The sequence below is a fragment of the Arachis ipaensis genome, chromosome B5 (genome assembly GCF_059453495.1).
Source record: "Arachis ipaensis isolate K30076 ecotype BB chromosome B5, ASM5945349v1, whole genome shotgun sequence".
Taxonomy (NCBI): domain Eukaryota; kingdom Viridiplantae; phylum Streptophyta; class Magnoliopsida; order Fabales; family Fabaceae; genus Arachis; species Arachis ipaensis.
The window spans coordinates 134766143-134783540 of NC_142440.1; the positions used below are offsets into that span (position 1 = coordinate 134766143).

Consider the following 17398-nt stretch of genomic DNA (forward strand, 5'->3'; position numbering starts at 1 on the left):
GTTAGTTAGATATTAAGGAAGAGTTGTGAAGTGAGTAACTTAATAAAAAAATGCATAGATAATGTTGTATGAGATGAGAATAATGATGATGATGATATTGATGATTGGTGATGATGATATTGATGATTGATATTGATGATATGAAAGGTCCATCTGACATATGCATTTGAAACTATTTGATATTGATGGCTGTGAATTTTAACTCCACGGATTTTCCCAATGAGATGATAAATGATTGATTTTATATATATGCATAGACTTTTAGGGATGCGCACACGCAGGGACTGTCCAGGGTTTACTACCGGACATGTCGGGTTTGGCTGGATAACCGACAGATGAGAGTCATCGGCCATAGGGCAGACATACATCATATGCACTTGTATGTTTTGTTTGAGTATGCATTTGTTTTGATTTGCCTAATTTCTTATCTGTAATTAACTGCTACATGTTCTAATTGTTGTATCTGTTCCATAAATGTGTTTTCCCTTGTCTGTCTTGCTTGTGTTTGCTTCTGAGAGATCCCTCTGACGGGTGAAGGATGCGTTGAGTGTTGTTTCATTTAGTGATTAGGAGGTTGGCAGAGAACGGAAAACGAAAAGTTAGGTTAGAATCATTAAACATAGTTACCGTAAATCGGGTTTAGCGAAAACTCTAGGATTTGATTTGAATTGTTGAAGTTTTAGAATGTCTTTGGTTTTCTGGGACATTATTTACTATCTATACAGCCACCTTTACTATACTGAGAATCCTCGGTTCTTATTTCATAAATATTCTGTTGTTTTTTTCGATGCGGGACGCGAAGCACCTCGCTGAGTATGCTGGAGATTCTTATGCAAGCAAAGATCTATAAGTTTTGGGGAATTTTGTTATATATCTAGCTTATATATGTATATATGTTCTCCACTTTGTAAATATTTGTATCTTGTCCATCCTAGAAGTTGACTTGGAAAAACAGGACTTTATATTTTGTCTTTTGGTAAACTTTTGGGCTGTATATATACATTCTCTAGCCGGCCTTTGCTTCATAGGTCGAGACTAGAATTTGTTATAAAATCTTATTGAAACTTTTTATCTATGTATATAACTTGTCTCTTCTATTTTTCGTTATCCCGCTTCTATTCTTTTCGATTCGTGCGCGGCGCGGTTTTTGATCATTTTGTTTAACTTTTTTTTTAAGATTCCTATTTAAATTTCTTTTCATATATGTCTATTTACGCAAATTTTACTTTTGCAAGTCGTAATACCTCACCACTTCTGATTTACAAACTTAAGCGTAAACCTCTGCGTGGTAGGGTGTTATATGTAACGCCCTGGCCCAATAAACAAAGTGGCGTGTAACGCCTAAGCTCAATTCCAAGCAAACGTTACACGCCACTAAGCCCAAGTACGATGCCAACAAGTATCTCAGCAAAGCCCACTCTCAGAATTGCAATTCCAGTTTAAGAAGATTCTGTTAAGACTTGATTTGAATTTGATTTGATTTAGTATCAGTTTTGGGATTTGAATTATTGATAAGTAGTTGCCTTCTTCTGATAAAGATAAGATTTGGTTCGGTGAATTTAAATTTTAAGTAACCTTAGGATATAAATAAGTGAAGATTATTTAAAGAGGAATATCTTAGTTTTGTCGCATAGTTTCTTTTCATCTTTGTTTTCAATTCTCCATGAATCATTAACTCCTCTGTCAAGGGGTTAGGAGCTTTGTTTATATTTTCTATGGATTATTAATCTAAGTTTCATTTGATTTTGAAATGTCGCATTGATCTGCTTTATGTGATTGAATTCTTCGTTCTTCATTCTTTAAAGGATTAGTGCCTTAGTGGTATCTGCTTCATGTTTTCCGATCAATTTTGTCGGAAAAACAAAAAAATCGGTTTCTCAATTTTCAAGTCAATTGTTGTAATTTTCAATTCGATTTATGATAATTTTCGGTTCAGTTCAATAACATTCACCCTTACAACTAATTAGAAACAAAGCTTCACAGTAAAAAAGACGGGCAATACCTCTCTAAATTTTAATTTTTGTATATAAATTATATATAAATTTTAATTTAGTTCCCCTAAAAATATTATTTTAATTTTATTTTATTATAAAAATATTTTAACTCTCTCTAATACTTCATCTAATTCCATCTTAAAATTAGTTAAGATGACAAACAAATATTAATAACTCAATGTAATTCCTAACTCTTTTTATAATCCTAAATCTACTGAATTTGCCATCTTCTTCTTCCTCTAATCCTTTCATTTTCTTCAGGTCTTGAACTTCATTCGTTCAAATCAAAATCAAATTAGTGACCAAATGTGAAATATGTACATATTTTGGGGGACGCGTTTTTGCATTTATTTGTTATTTAAGAGGTCATTTTCAAGTTCCATGATCATACTAATTCGCCTGAGGATATTGACTATCATTTTACTCATCATATGCCCTTCCAATAATGAATATTATCTTTTTTGAACGGGAAAAAACAATTCCCTACGTGTAATTGCTACTACATGACTACTATTTTTATGCATAATGTAGGATAGGAGGCATGAGTGTTTTTTCTTCCATTAATCTCTTTGTCTAAATCATTATCTTCTTTGTCGGCTGCATATCATCAAAATACAACAAAATAAAGGGCGCACATACCTTTCATGCATTTGTTGGTGTGTGGGGTCTCGATGATGGAGTAGCCCACCACCTTAGACGAAAATCACATGTGATTTCCATCAATTTCTCTTTTTTTGTATTTGTTCAAAAACTTTAATATATGGAAGTTGTGCTGAGCCGCCGCTCGCCACGTCTGGTAGAATTGGCACTTTTTAATTTAGATATGGAAAGAAGAATGGTGTAGAACACAGTTATGGAGTGTATGGGTGCTTTACGCAGTTATGGTGTCAAGAGCAAATCAGACCGTCCGATTTGTGTTTAAAAAATTCAAAAAAAATTGCATTACACAAATCGGACCGTCCGATTTGTATTTTAAACAATTAAAAAAATTTAATATTGAAATTGGACCATCCAATTTTTCCTCCCACACAAATCGAACCATCCGATTTGTGTTCAAAGTTTTTTTAACAAAAAAATCGCACAGTCCGATTTCTTCACTTTATAGTTCAGAAAAAATTATCCCACATTCATGTTTAGTACCACCCACCTCCACACCCATGCACAATATACACAGAATCTGCATATCCAAAAAAATTAGCTTAGAACTGGCAGTTTGGCAGAGCCTGATAGTTTTTTAGTGGTCCAAAATAGTGAATACTAAGATCATCACTCTGTTATAAGAAGTAACTTCATATCAATTTTTGCATCATAATTAATAAATAAAAACTTAAAGAATTTCTCACTTCTCTATTAGAATGAACTAACTTTAGTTTCTATTATGGTCACACTTAATTAATTAATTAAAGTAATTAAAATTAATATAATTATTATTTTTTATAATAATATTATTTAAATCTATAAATTCAAAATAATTCAATATTATAAATATTAAAATAAATAACTTAAATTTGGTTAGTATTTTAAATTTTATAAATAAAAATAAATAATCCAACTAAAAATTATTTTATAATATGTAAAAATTAAATTTATTTTTTATGTAAATAAATTTAATTAATTATGATTTAATATAACAATATAAATAATATTTGATATTAATTTAACATAATTATTTATATTAATTATAATTTAATATAACTAATTATTAAATAATTAATATAAATAATTAATTAAATAGATACATAAGTATTTAATATAATAAATTATTATAATTATTAATAAATTAATTATTTAATATATATATTTTAATATATTTTTATTTTTTATTAACTTACCACAGGATATGATTTTATTGGTTGTTGCAAGTCTCTCTTTAGAAGGACTCTCAATCTTGATCCACGTAAAGAGCTTTCTTTCCCTTTTCACTCCAATGATAATTGAGTCCCTATCAGAAGAAGAACTCTATTTCTTAGCATTGGAGTTGTTCTTAAGTAGTGTGTTTGCATGACGTATTTAAAAGATGAAATATTTCTTTAGTATTTAAATTCTTAGAAATAATATTTTTGTCTTTAATTGTGTTTGAATATTTAAATAAAACAATTAATTTAGGTTAATCTAATAGTTAATTTATTAGTTCGTTCAAATAAGTATCATGTTAAATCTTATTTTGTACATGTAATAATTTATTGATCAATGATAAATTATTAAATAAAGCTAAAATCTGTAAGATTAATTCTTGTTTTGTGCTGAATTAAGTGACACTGTAAAAATTAATAAAATAATAAAAAATTGGTAAAATTATGTTGTTAGTATAATGATTTCACTACAAATATTTAAGCTGTGAATTTAAAAATTTGATGAAAGAACAAATAGCATAATTAAGCCTAAAAATTTTCAACTACTAATTAATAATTATAATTAAAATAGACAATTTTAACTTCCATCTATTAAAATTTCAAACAAATTGACTATTTTCGAATCTCAGAATCTGAATTTCAGTAATGGTGAATTATCATAAAAATGGATGAGTATGTAGACAGATGAGAAATTTTGAACTTATTTATTATCAGGATAAGTTATAATGCGATTCTCTACCGAACTTTTATATATAAACGTGAATTCCTAACCTAACGAACTTTCAAAATTTTAAAAAGAAAAAGAAGAAGTTAATTAATTTCTTATATAATATTTTGCATTAATATTGTTTTCTTTGAAGGAAAATTAAGAGCACTGGAACATATACAGGTAAATGATGAGTTAAGCTTTCAAGTAGTCTTTAAAATTATACTTAAGCCTCAAAATGATTCATAAAATTAATAGTTATCTAATTTTATCTTTGAACTTATACTCTAAGCATAGTTGTAAGAATCGAACCGATGATTAAACCGATCAAGTTACTGAATTATTAGATTATTAGTGGTTCAACTGGTAGGTCACTGGTCAAACCGGTTAACCCAGTATAATTAAATAATTATATAAAATTTAATTTTTTTTATTATAAGTACTTTTATTTTGTTTTTATAAAAATAATTATCATTTTTTAATTTTAATACTTTATTAATTAGTTTATATTTATTATATTATTATATTATTATAGGTAAAAATTCACATACAGTTGTTTTCATACGAAGTTGATATTTAAGAACAGTTAGATGATTTGACAAATTTGACTAAATATCATCTAACGATTTTCCACATATGAAGACTATAACACCCTACCACATTGAACTTTACGCTTAAGTCGTAAAACAGAGGTGATGTGGTATTACGACTTCTAAAATAAAATATGTACATGTAATAGCAGAAAGATTATAATATACTAGGAGCCTTGAAGAATAGGGGAAATAAAAATCGCGAAATAAAAGCGCAACACTCAGGAAACGAGTTAACTTGCGTACTAAGAAAGCTATAACCATCAAACATAAGATTATAAAAGTAGGAATAGAGTGCCAAATATACAAAATAACAAGCTCCTAACTCAGCCCGCGAAGTCAAGGCAGGCCGGAGAATATTTACACATATACATAAACATATCCAAAACCCAAATATACATAAACAAAATTCGGCCTCTCCATAAACCTCTAAGAGGATAAAAAAGAATAAGTTATGCGGAGAGAAAGCTAAGTATATATATACATATATATACATCACTGTACAACAAAATAACCTAGTAACCACTTTGCCTCAGGGGTCCAGACGCCTAACGAGATGCCTCTCGACCTGCATCTGAAAAATAACAACATAGTATGGAATGAGAACCGGAGGTTCTCAGTATGGTAAAGGTGCCACAAACATAATATATAAGGTCATGGGAATGCCAGGGGCAATCCTAGAACGCTGACACTCAGATTATAGAGCTTAAAGTATTAAACAGGAGCCATAAAAGGTGGTTTTCAAAGAGTATCTAAGTGATGAGGGGATAATTTATACGCTTTTTGACATTGTTTTTAGTATATTTTTAGTATGATCTAGTTACTTTTAGGGATGTTTTCATTAGTTTTTATGTTAAATTCACATTTCTGGACTTTACTATGAGTTTGTGTGTTTTTCTGTGATTTCAGGTATTTTCTGGCTGAAATTGAGGGACTTGAGCAGAAATCAGATTCAGAAGTTGAAGAAGGACTGCTGATGCTGTTGGATTCTGACCTCCCTGCACTCAAAATAGATTTTCTGGAGCTACAGAACTCGAAATGGCGTTCTTCTAATTGTGTTAGAAAGTAGACATCCAGGGCTTTCCAGCAATATATAATAGTCCATACTTTGGCCAAGTTTAAACGACGTAAACTGGCGTTCAACGCCAGCTTCCTGCCCAAATCTGGCGTCCAGCGCCAGAAAAGGATCCAAAACCAGAGTTGAACGCCAGAAATGGATCAAAACCTGGCGTTCAACTCCACAAATGGCCTCTGCACATGGAAAGCTAAAGCTCAGCCCAAACACACACTAAGTGGGCTCCGAAAGTGGATTTATGCATCAATTACTTACTCATGTAAACCCTAGTAGCTAGTTTATTATAAATAGGACCTTTCACTATTGTATTAGGTATCTCTGGTCTCAGTTTTAATCCATTGTTCATCTTAAGAGACTATTGATCACGTTTTAGGGGGCTGGCCATCTCGGCCATGCCTGGACCTTTCACTTATGTATTCTCAACGGTAGAGTTTCTACACTCCATAGATTAAGGTGTGGAGCTCTGCTGTTCCTCAAAGATTAATGCAAAGTACTACTGTTTTCTATTCAATTCATCTTATTTCGATTCTAAGATATTCATTCGCACTTCAACCTGAATGTGATGAACGTGACAATCATCATCATTCCCTATGAACGCGTGCCTGACAACCACTTCTGTTCTACCTTCGACTGAATGAGTATCTCTTAGATCTCTTAACCAGAATCTTCGTGGCGTACGCTAGAATGATGGCGGCATTCAAGAGAATCCGGAAAGTCTAAACCTTGTCTGTGATATTCCGAGTAGGATTCAATGATTGAATGACTGTGACGAGCTTCAAACTCGCGAGTGCTGGGCGTTAGTGACAGACGCAAAAGGAGGGTGAATCCTATTCCAGCATGATCGAGAACCGACAGATGATTAGCCGTGCTGTGACAGAGCATGTGAGCATATTTTTCACTGAGAGGAGGGGATGTAGCCACTGACAACGGTGATGTCCTTGCATAAAGCCAGCCATGGAAAGGAGTAAGACTGATTGGATAAAGATAGCAGGAAAGCAGAGGTTCAGAGGAACGAAAGCATCTCCATTCGCTTATCTGAAATTCTCACCAATGAATTACATAAGTATTTCTATCCCTATTTTATTAATTAATATTCCAAAACACTATTATCAATTTATATCTGCCTAACTGAGATTTGCAAGGTGACCATAGCTTGCTTCATACCAACAATCTCCGTGGGATTCGACCCTTACTCACGTAAGGTATTACTTGGACGACCCAGTGCACTTGCTGGTTAGTTGTATGGAAGTTGTGAACCATGGTATTGGCACCATGTTCTTGGCGCCATTGCCAGAGAAAGAAGGAGCCATGAATTTTACATCATTAAAGTGTAATCACGATTACGCGTACCAAGTTGCTCACGTTGCCAGGAATTGTTCGAGCCTGGACATCACAATTTCGTGCACCAAGTTTTTGGCGCCGTTGCCGGGGATTGTTTGAGTTTGGACAACTGACGGTTCATCTTGTTGCTCAGATTAGGTAATTTTCTTTTTATTTTCTTTTCAAAAAATTTTCAAAAATCTTTCAAAAAATTTTCTTTTGTTTTCGAAAAAAAAAAATAAAATAAAAATAAAAATGTTTTCAAAAATTTATTCAAAATTTTTAAAGAATGAATTCTAGTGTTTCATGAAGCATGTAAAGCCTGGCTGGCTGTAAAGCCATGTCTAATTCCTTTGGGAATGAGTATGTCAGGCGTGTCATGTCAGAATTACATGCTGAAGCTTGGCTGGCCATTGGCCATGTCTAGTGTTTTGGACCGAAGCTTTCATTGAAAGCTTGGCTGGCTAGTGAGCCATGTCTAATTCCTGGACTGAAACTTTAGACTAACACTGCAAGATTCCTGGAATTCATATTAAAAATTTTGGAATCCTTATTTTCCTTTTTCAATTAATTTTTGAAAAATCCAAAAAATTAGAAAATCATAAAAAAAAATCAAAAAATATTTTGTGTTTCTTGTTTGAGTCTTGAGTCATATCATAAGTTTGGTGTCACTTGCATCTGCATCTTGCATTTTTCGAAAATTTATGCATCCATAGTGTTCTTCATGATCTTCAAGTTGTTCTTGGTAAGTCTTCTTGTTTGATCTTTGCATTTGCATGTTTTGTGTCTTTTCTTGTTTTTCATATGCATTCTTGAATTCTTAGTGTGTAAGCATTAAATAATTCTAAGTTTGGTGTCTTGCATGTTTTCTTTGCATTAAAAATTTTTCAAAAATATGTTCTTGGTGTTCATCATGATCTTCAAAGTGTTCTTGGTGTTCATCTTGACATTCATAGCATTCTTGCATACATTCATTGCTTTGATCTAAAAATTTCATGCATTGTATCTTTTTGTTGTTTTTCTCTCTCATCATAAAAATTCAAAAATAAAAAAAAATATCTTTCCCTTTTTCTCTCATCAAATTCGAAAATTTGGATTGACTTTTTCAAAATTTTTTAAAATCAAATTGTTTCTCATGAGTCAAATCAAATTTTCAATTTGAAAATCTTATCTTTTTCAAAATCTTTTTCAAAAATCAAATCTTTTTCAAAATTCTTAGTTATTTTCGAAAATTCAAAAAAATATTTTTCAAAAATCTTTTTCTTATTTTTATACCAAATTTTCGAAAATAACAATAACAATTAATGTTTTGATTCAAAAATTTCAAGTTTGTTACTTGCTTGTTAAGAAAGATTCAAACTTTGAGTTCTAGAATCATATCTTGTGATTTCTTATGAATCAAGTCATTAATTGTGATTTTAAAAATCAAATATTTTTCAAAAAAACTAATTTCTATCATATCTTTTCAAAATATCTTCTTATCTTATCTTTTTCAAAAATTTGATTTCAAAATATCTTTTCTAACTTCCTAACTTCTTATCTTTTCAAAATTTGTTTCAACTAACTAACTAACTTTTTGTTTGTTTCTTAACTTTTTCAAAACTACCTAACTAACTCTCTCTCTCTCATTTTTCGAAAATATCTTCCCCCTTTTTCAAAATTTCTTTTTAATTTATTAATTAATTTAATTTTTAAATCTTAATTTTCGAAAATTACTAACATTTTTCAAAAACTATTTTCAAAAATCACTAACTCTTTTTCAAAAATATTTTTCGAAAATTCTCTCTCTCCCATCTTATTCTATTTATTCATTCATATCCTAACATCTCATCTCACATCTCTTCCATCCTCACAGTTGTGTTTCTTCCATTATATTACATTCTTTGTCTCCCCCTCTTCTTCCACTCACACAGGGATCCCTATACTGTGGTATAAAGGATCTCCATTATTATTATTACTTTTTTGTGCCCTCTTCTTTGTCATATGAGCAGAAGCAAGGATAAGAACATTCTTGTGGAAGCAGATCCAGAACCTGAAAGGACTCTGAAGAGAAAATTAAGAGAAGCTAAATTACAACAATTCAGAGATAACCTTTCAGAAATTTTTGAACAGGAAGAGGAGATGACAGCCGAAAATAATAATAATGTAAGGAAGATGCTTGGTGACTTTACTGCACCTAATTCCAAATTACATGGAAGAAGCATCTCCATTCCTGCCATTGGAGCAAACAACTTTGAGCTGAAACCTCAATTAGTTTCTCTGATGCAGCAGAACTGCAAGTTTCATGGACTTCCATCTGAAGATCCTTTTCAGTTCTTAACTGAATTCTTGCAGATATGTGATACTGTTAAGACTAATGGAGTAGATCCTGAAGTCTACAGGCTCATGCTTTTCCCTTTTGCTGTAAGAGACAGAGCTAGAATATGGTTGGACTCTCAACCCAAGGACAGCCTGAACTCTTGGGATAAGCTGGTCACGGCTTTCTTAGCCAAGTACTTTCCTCCTCAAAAGCTGAGCAAGCTTAGAGCTGATGTTCAAACCTTCAGACAAAAAGAAGGTGAATCCCTCTATGAAGCTTGGGAAAGATACAAACAGTTGACCAAAAAGTGTCCTTCTGACATGCTTTCAGAATGGACCATCCTGGATATATTCTATGATGGTTTATCTGAGCTATCAAAGATGTCACTGGACACTTCTGCAGGTGGATCCATTCACCTAAAGAAAATGCCTGCAGAAGCTCAAGAACTCATTGACATGGTTGCTAATAACCAGTTCATGTACACTTCTGAAAGGAATCCTGTGAGCAATGGGATGCCTATGAAGAAGGGAGTTCTTGAAGTTGATACTCTGAATGCCATATTGGCTCAGAATAAAATATTGACTCAGCAAGTCAATATGATCTCTCAGAGTCTGCATGGAATGCAAGCTGCATCCAACAGTACTCAAGAGGCTTCTTATACTGAAGAAGCTTATGATTCTGAGAACCCTGCAATAGCAGAGGTGAATTACTTAGGTGAACCTTATGGAAACACCTATAACTCATCATGGAGAAATCATCCAAATTTCTCATGGAAGGATCAAAAGCCTCAACAAGGCTTTAATAATGGTGGAAGAAACAGGTTTAGCAATAATAAACCTTTTCCATCATCCACTCAACAACAGACAGAGAACTCTGAACAAAATACTCCTAATTTAACAAACCTAGTCTCTGATCTATCCAAGGCCACTGTAAGTTTCATGAATGAAACAAGGTCTTCCATTAGAAATCTGGAAGCACAAGTGGGCCAGCTGAGTAAAAGGATCACTGAAATCCCTCCCAGTACTCTCCCAAGCAATACAGAAGAGAACCCAAAAGGAGAGTGCAAGGCCATTGACATAAGCACCATGGCCGAACCTACAAGGGGAGAGGAGGACGTGAATCCCAAGGAGGAAGACCTCCTGGGACGTCCAGTGACCAATAAGGAGCTTCCCTTTGAGGAACCAAAGGAATCTGAGACTCATCTAGAGACCATAGAGATTCCATTGAACCTCCTTATGCCCTTCATGAGCTCTGATGAGTATTCCTCTTCTGAAGAGAATGAGGATGTCACTGAAGAGCAAACTGCCAAGTTTCTTGGTGCAATCATGAAGCTGAATGCCAAATTATTTGGCATTGATACTTGGGAAGTTGAACCTCCCTTGTTCATCAATGAACTAAGTGATCTGGATCAACTGACATTGCCTCAGAAGAGACAGGATCCTGGAAAGTTCATAATACCTTGTACCATAGGCACCATGATCTTTAAGGCTCTGTGTGACCTTGGTTCAGGGATAAACCTCATGCCCCTCTCTGTAATAGAGAAACTGGGAATCTATGGGGTGCAAGCTGCTAAAATCTCATTAGAGATGGCAGACAGTTCAAGAAAACAGGCTTATGGACAAGTAGAGGACGTGTTAGTAAAGGTTCAAGGCCTTTACATCCCTGCTGATTTCATAGTCCTGGATACTGGAAAGGAAGAGGATGAATCCATTATCCTAGGAAGACCTTTCCTGGCCACAGCAAGAGCTGTGATTGATGTTGACAGAGGTGAAATAGTCCTTCAATGGAATGAGAACTCCCTTGTGTTTAAAACTCAAGGATCTCCCTCTGCAACCATGGAGAGGAAGTAGAAAAAGCTTCTCTCAAAGCAGAGTCAACCAGAGCCCCCACAGTCAAACTCTAAGTTTGGTGTTGGGAGGCCACAACCAAACTCTAAGTTTGTTGTTGAACTCCCATATCCAAACTCTAAGTTTGTTGTTGGAGAGTCTCAACAAAGCTCTGCACATCTGTGAGGCTCCATGAGAGCCCACTGTCAAGCTATTGACATTAAAGAAGCACTTGTTGGGAGGCAACCCAATTTTTATTTATCTAACTATATTTTTCTTAGTTATATGTCTTTGTAGGTTCATGATCATGTGGAGTCACAAAATAAATATAAAAATTGAAAATGGAATCAAAAACAGCAGAAGAAAAATCACACCCTGGAGGAGCATCTGTCTGGCGTTCAGCGCCAGAACAGAGCATGGTGCTGGCGCTGAACGCCCAAAATGGGCAGCTTCTGGGCGCTGAACGCCAGAACAGGCATGGTTCTGGCGTTCAACGCCAGAAATGGCACACAAATGGGCGTTGAACGCCCAAAATGGCCACCAACCTGGCGCTAAACGCCCAGAGTTGTGCGCAAAGGCATTTTTACATGCCTAATGGGTGCAGGGATGTAATTCCTTGAACACCTCAGGATCTGTGGACCCCACAGGATCCCCACCTACTTCCACTCACTTCCTCTCACCACTCTCTTTCACACAACCCCATAAACACTCTTCCCAAAAACCCTTCACTAATCACCTCAATCTCTCTTCCCCATCACCTCCTCACCACTCACATCCATCCACTCTTCCCCATAAACCTACCTCATAAACTCCACCTACCTTCAAAATTCAAAACCAATTTCCCACCCAAACACTCCTCTTGGCCAAACCACATCTCCCTCTCCCTCTCCATATTTCTTCTTCTTCTTCTTCTTCTATTCTTTTGTTTATTGCTCGAGGGCGAGCAATATTCTAAGTTTGGTGTGGTAAAAGCATAAGCTTTTTATTTTTCCATTACCATTGATGGCACCTAAGACCGGAGAATCCTCTAGAAAGGGGAAAGGGAAGATAAAAGCTTCCACATCCGAGTCATGGGAGATGGAAAGGTTCATCTCCAAAGCCCATCAAGACCACTTCTATGATGTTGTGGCCAAGAAGAAGGTGATCCCTGAGGTCCCTTTTAAACTCAAAAGAAATGAGTATCCGGAGATCCGACATGAAATTCAAAGAAGAGGTTGGGAAGTTCTAACAAATCCCATCCAACAAGTCGGCATCCTAATGGTTCAAGAGTTCTATGCTAATGCATGGATCACCAAGAACCATAATCAAAGTAAGAACCCGGATCCAAAGAACTATGTTACAATGGTTCGGGGGAAATACTTAGATTTTAGTCCGGAGAATGTGAGGTTGGCGTTTAACTTGCCCATGATGCAAGGAGATGAACGCCCCTACACTAGAAAGGTCAACTTTAATCAAAGGTTGGACCAAGTCCTTATGGACATATGTGTAGAAGGAGCTCAATGGAAGACTGACTCCAAAGGCAAGCCGGTTCAACTAAGAAGATTGGACCTCAAGCCTGTAGCTAGAGGATGGTTGGAGTTCATTCAATGCTCAATCATTCCCACTAGCAACCGGTCTGAAGTAACTATAGACCGGGCCATCATGATTCATAGCATCATGATTGGAGAAGAGGTGGAAGTTCATGAGATTATACCTCAAGAACTCTACAAGGTGGCTGACAAGTCTTCCACTATGGCAAGGTTAGCCTTTCCTCACCTCATTTGCCACCTATGCAATTCGGCTGGGATTGACATAGAGGGAGATATCCTCATTAAAGAGGACAAGCCCATCACTAAGAAAAAGATGGAGCAAGCAAGAGAGCCCATTCATGGAGCTCAAGAGGCGCAAGAAGCTCATCACCATGAGATCCCGGAGATGCCTCAAATGCACTTTCCTCCACTAAACTATTGGGAGCAAATCAACACCTCCCTAGGAGAATTGAGTTCCAATATGGGACAACTAAGGGTGGAACATCAAGAGCACTCCATCATGCTTCATGAAATAAGAGAAGATCAAAAAGCAATGAGGGAGGAGCAACAAAGACAAGGAAGAGACATAGAAGAGCTCAAGGACATCATTGGTTCCTCAAGAAGGAAACGCAACCATCACTAAGGTGGATTCATTCCTTGTTCTTATTTCTTCTGTTTTTCGTTTTCTATGTTATGTGTTTATCTATGTTTGTGTCTTCATTACATGATCATTAGTAGTTAGTAACTTTGTCTTAAAGTTATGAATGTCCTATGAATCCATCACCTCTCTTAAATGAAAAATGTTTTAATTCAAAAGAACAAGAAGTACATGAGTTTCGAATTTATCCTTGAACTTAGCTTAATTATATTGATGTGGTGACAATGCTTCTTGTTTTCTGAATGTATGCTTAAACAGTGCATATGTCTTTTGAAGTTGTTGTTTAAGAATGTTAAATATGTTGGCTCTTGAAAGAATGATGACTAGGAGACATGTTATTTGATAATCTGAAAAATCATAAAAATGATTCTTGAAGCAAGAAAAAGCAGCAAAGAACAAAGCTTGCAGAAAAAAAATATAGGCGAAAAAAAATAGAAAGAAAAAGCAAGCAGAAAAAGCCAAAAGCTCTTAAAACCAAGAGGCAAGAGAAAAAAGCCAATAACCCTTAAAACCAAAAGGCAAGGGCAAATAAAAAGGATCCCAAGGCTTTGAGCATCAGTGGATAGGAGGGCCTAAAGGAATAAAATCCTGGTCTAAGCGGCTAAACCAAGCTGTCCCTAACCATGTGCTTGTGGCGTGTAGGTGTCAAGTGAAAACTTGAGACTGAGCGGTTAAAGTCAAGGTCAAAAGCAAAAAAAGAGTGTGCTTAAGAACCCTGGACACCTCTAATTGGGGACTTTAGCAAAGCTAAGTCACAATCTGAAAAGGTTCACCCAATTATGTGTCTGTGGCATTTATGTATCCGGTGGTAATACTGGAAAACAAAGTGCTTAGGGCCACGGCCAAGACTCATAAAGAAGCTGTGTTCAAGAATTATCATACTGAACTAGGAGAGTCAATAACACTATCTGAACTCTGAGTTCCTATAGATGCCAATCATTCTGAACCTCCATGGATAAAGTGAGATGCCAAAACTATTCAAGAGGCAAAAAGCTATAAGCCCCGCTCATTTGATTGGAGTTATGTTTCACTGATAGTTTGGAATTTATAGTATATTCTCTTCTTTTTATCCTATTTTCAGTTGCTTGGGGACAAGCAACAATTTAAGTTTGGTGTTGTGATAAGCGGATAATTTATACGCTTTTTGACATTGTTTTTAGTATGTTTTTAGTAGGATCTAGTTATTTTTAGGGATGTTTTCATTAGTTTTTATGTTAAATTCACATTTCTGGACTTTACTATGAGTTTGTGTGTTTTTCTGTGATTTTAGGTATTTTCTGGCTGAAATTGAGGGACTTGAGCAGAAATCAGATTCAGAGGTTGAAGAAGGACTGCTGATGCTGTTGGATTCTGACCTCCTTGCACTCAAAATGGATTTTCTGGAGCTACAGAACTTGAAATGGCGTGCTTTCAATTGCGTTGGAAAGTAGACATCCAGGGCTTTCCAGTAATATATAATAGTCCATACTTTGGCCAAGTTTAGATGACGTAAACTGGCATTCAACGCCAGCTTCCTGCCCAAATCTGGCGTCCAGCGCCAGAAAAGGATCCAAAACCAGAGTTGAACGCCAGAAATGGATCAAAACCTGGCGTTCAACTCCACAAATGGCTTCTGCACGTGAAAAGCTAAAGCTCAGCCCAAACACACACTAAGTGGGCCCCGAAAGTGGATTTATGCATCAATTACTTACTCATGTAAACCCTAGTAGCTAGTTTATTATAAATAGGACCTTTCACTATTGTATTAGGTATCTCTGGTCTCAGTTTTAATCCATTGTTCATCTTAAGAGACTATTGATCACGTTTTAGGGGGCAGGCCATCTCGGCCATGCCTGGACCTTTCACTTATGTATTCTCAACGGTAGAGTTTCTACACTCCATAGATTAAGGTGTGGAGCTCTGCTGTTCTTCAAAGATTAATGCAAAGTACTACTGTTTTCTATTCAATTCATCTTATTTCGATTCTAAGATATTCATTCGCACTTCAACCTGAATGTGATGAACGTGACAATCATCATCATTCCCTATGAATGCGTGCCTGACAACCACTTCCGTTCTACCTTCGACTGAATGAGTATCTCTTAGATCTCCTAACCAGAATCTTCGTGGCATACGCTAGAATGATGCCGGTATTCAAGAGAATCCAGAAAGTCTAAACCTTGTCTGTGGTATTCCGAGTAGGATTCAATGATTGAATGACTGTGACGAGCTTCAAACTCGCGAGTGCTGGGCGTTAGTGACAGACGCAAAAGTAGGGTGAATCCTATTCCAGCATGATCGAGAACCGACAGATGATTAGCCGTGCTGTGACAGAGCATGTGAGCATATTTTTCACTGAGAGGAGGGGATGTAGCCACTGACAACGGTGATGCCCTTGCATAAAGCCAGCCATGGAAAGGAGTAAGACTGATTGGATGAAGATAGCAGGAAAGCAGAGGTTCAGAGGAACGAAAGCATCTCCATTCGCTTATCTGAAATTCTCACCAATGAATTACATAAGTATTTCTATCCCTATTTTATTAATTAATATTCCAAAACACTATTATCAATTTATATCTGCCTAACTGAGATTTGCAAGGTGACCATAGCTTGCTTCATACCAACAATCTCTGTGGGATTCGACCCTTACTCACGTAAGGTATTACTTGGACGACCCAGTGCACTTGCTGGTTAGTTGTATCGAAGTTGTGAACCATGGTATTGGCACCATGTTCTTGGCGCCATTGCCAGAGAAAGAAGGAGCCATGAATTTTACATCATTAAAGTGTAATCACGATTACGCGTACCAAGTTGCTCATGTTGCCAGGGATTGTTTGAGCCTGGACATCACAATTTCGTGCACCACTAAGCCTAACTTAACTTAACCTTAAATCCAAGTTCCATACTACCATTCCTCCATACCTCCATCTCCGTTAGCACTTCACAAACAAATAAACAGATATAGGCAAATACAAGAAGGTTACAAATACTGCAGGTAACGAATATACATTTAGCATGGCAAGTACACTTAGGCACACCCAGTTAATGCACAAACAAGTAATTCAAGTAGAATGCATATGATGCATGCCTATCCTATGGCTGATGAGGCTCATCTGTCGGTTATCCAGCCAATCCGACAAGTCCGAAAACCTTAGACTATCCCTCGACGTGCATCCCCAAGAGTCTATGCATAGCTTTTTCTCAAATAATCAATATTGCTCAATGGGGGTTAACATTCTCGGGAATTTATAAGTGCCCGGTCACCCATACGTCGTAGGGTCAACAGAGTATCGAGTTTTCAACCTGGTACACGTGGTAGCAAGCCACGGTACTTTATCCAGGGAATCTCGTATCTCAGATCATTTAATCATTCAAGCCAAGTATCATACATGATCATTCATTTGATTATCAAGTCAAGTATCATACATGATCATCTATAACCTTTCATAGTCATTTCATCACTTTTCAACTTTACTTCATCTCCAAGTTAATCCCATTTCCTAACTTCATCCGAATATCCGGTTTAATACCATTACTAATGACTAAAAGAATGAAAATAGAGGTTTAGAAGTTCAAAATACAGTTTAAAA

At 35.7% G+C, this 17398-nt stretch overlaps 1 non-coding gene across 1 annotated transcript; it reads right to left on the reverse strand.

Annotated features, from left to right (window-relative positions):
* Positions 1-10055: 10055 nt before the first annotated feature.
* LOC148565863 (small nucleolar RNA R71) lies at positions 10056-10163 on the reverse strand. The gene has a single exon (XR_015884556.1). It is a non-coding gene; the product is annotated as a small nucleolar RNA R71 (small nucleolar RNA).
* Between the last annotated feature and the right edge of the window lie 7235 nt (positions 10164-17398).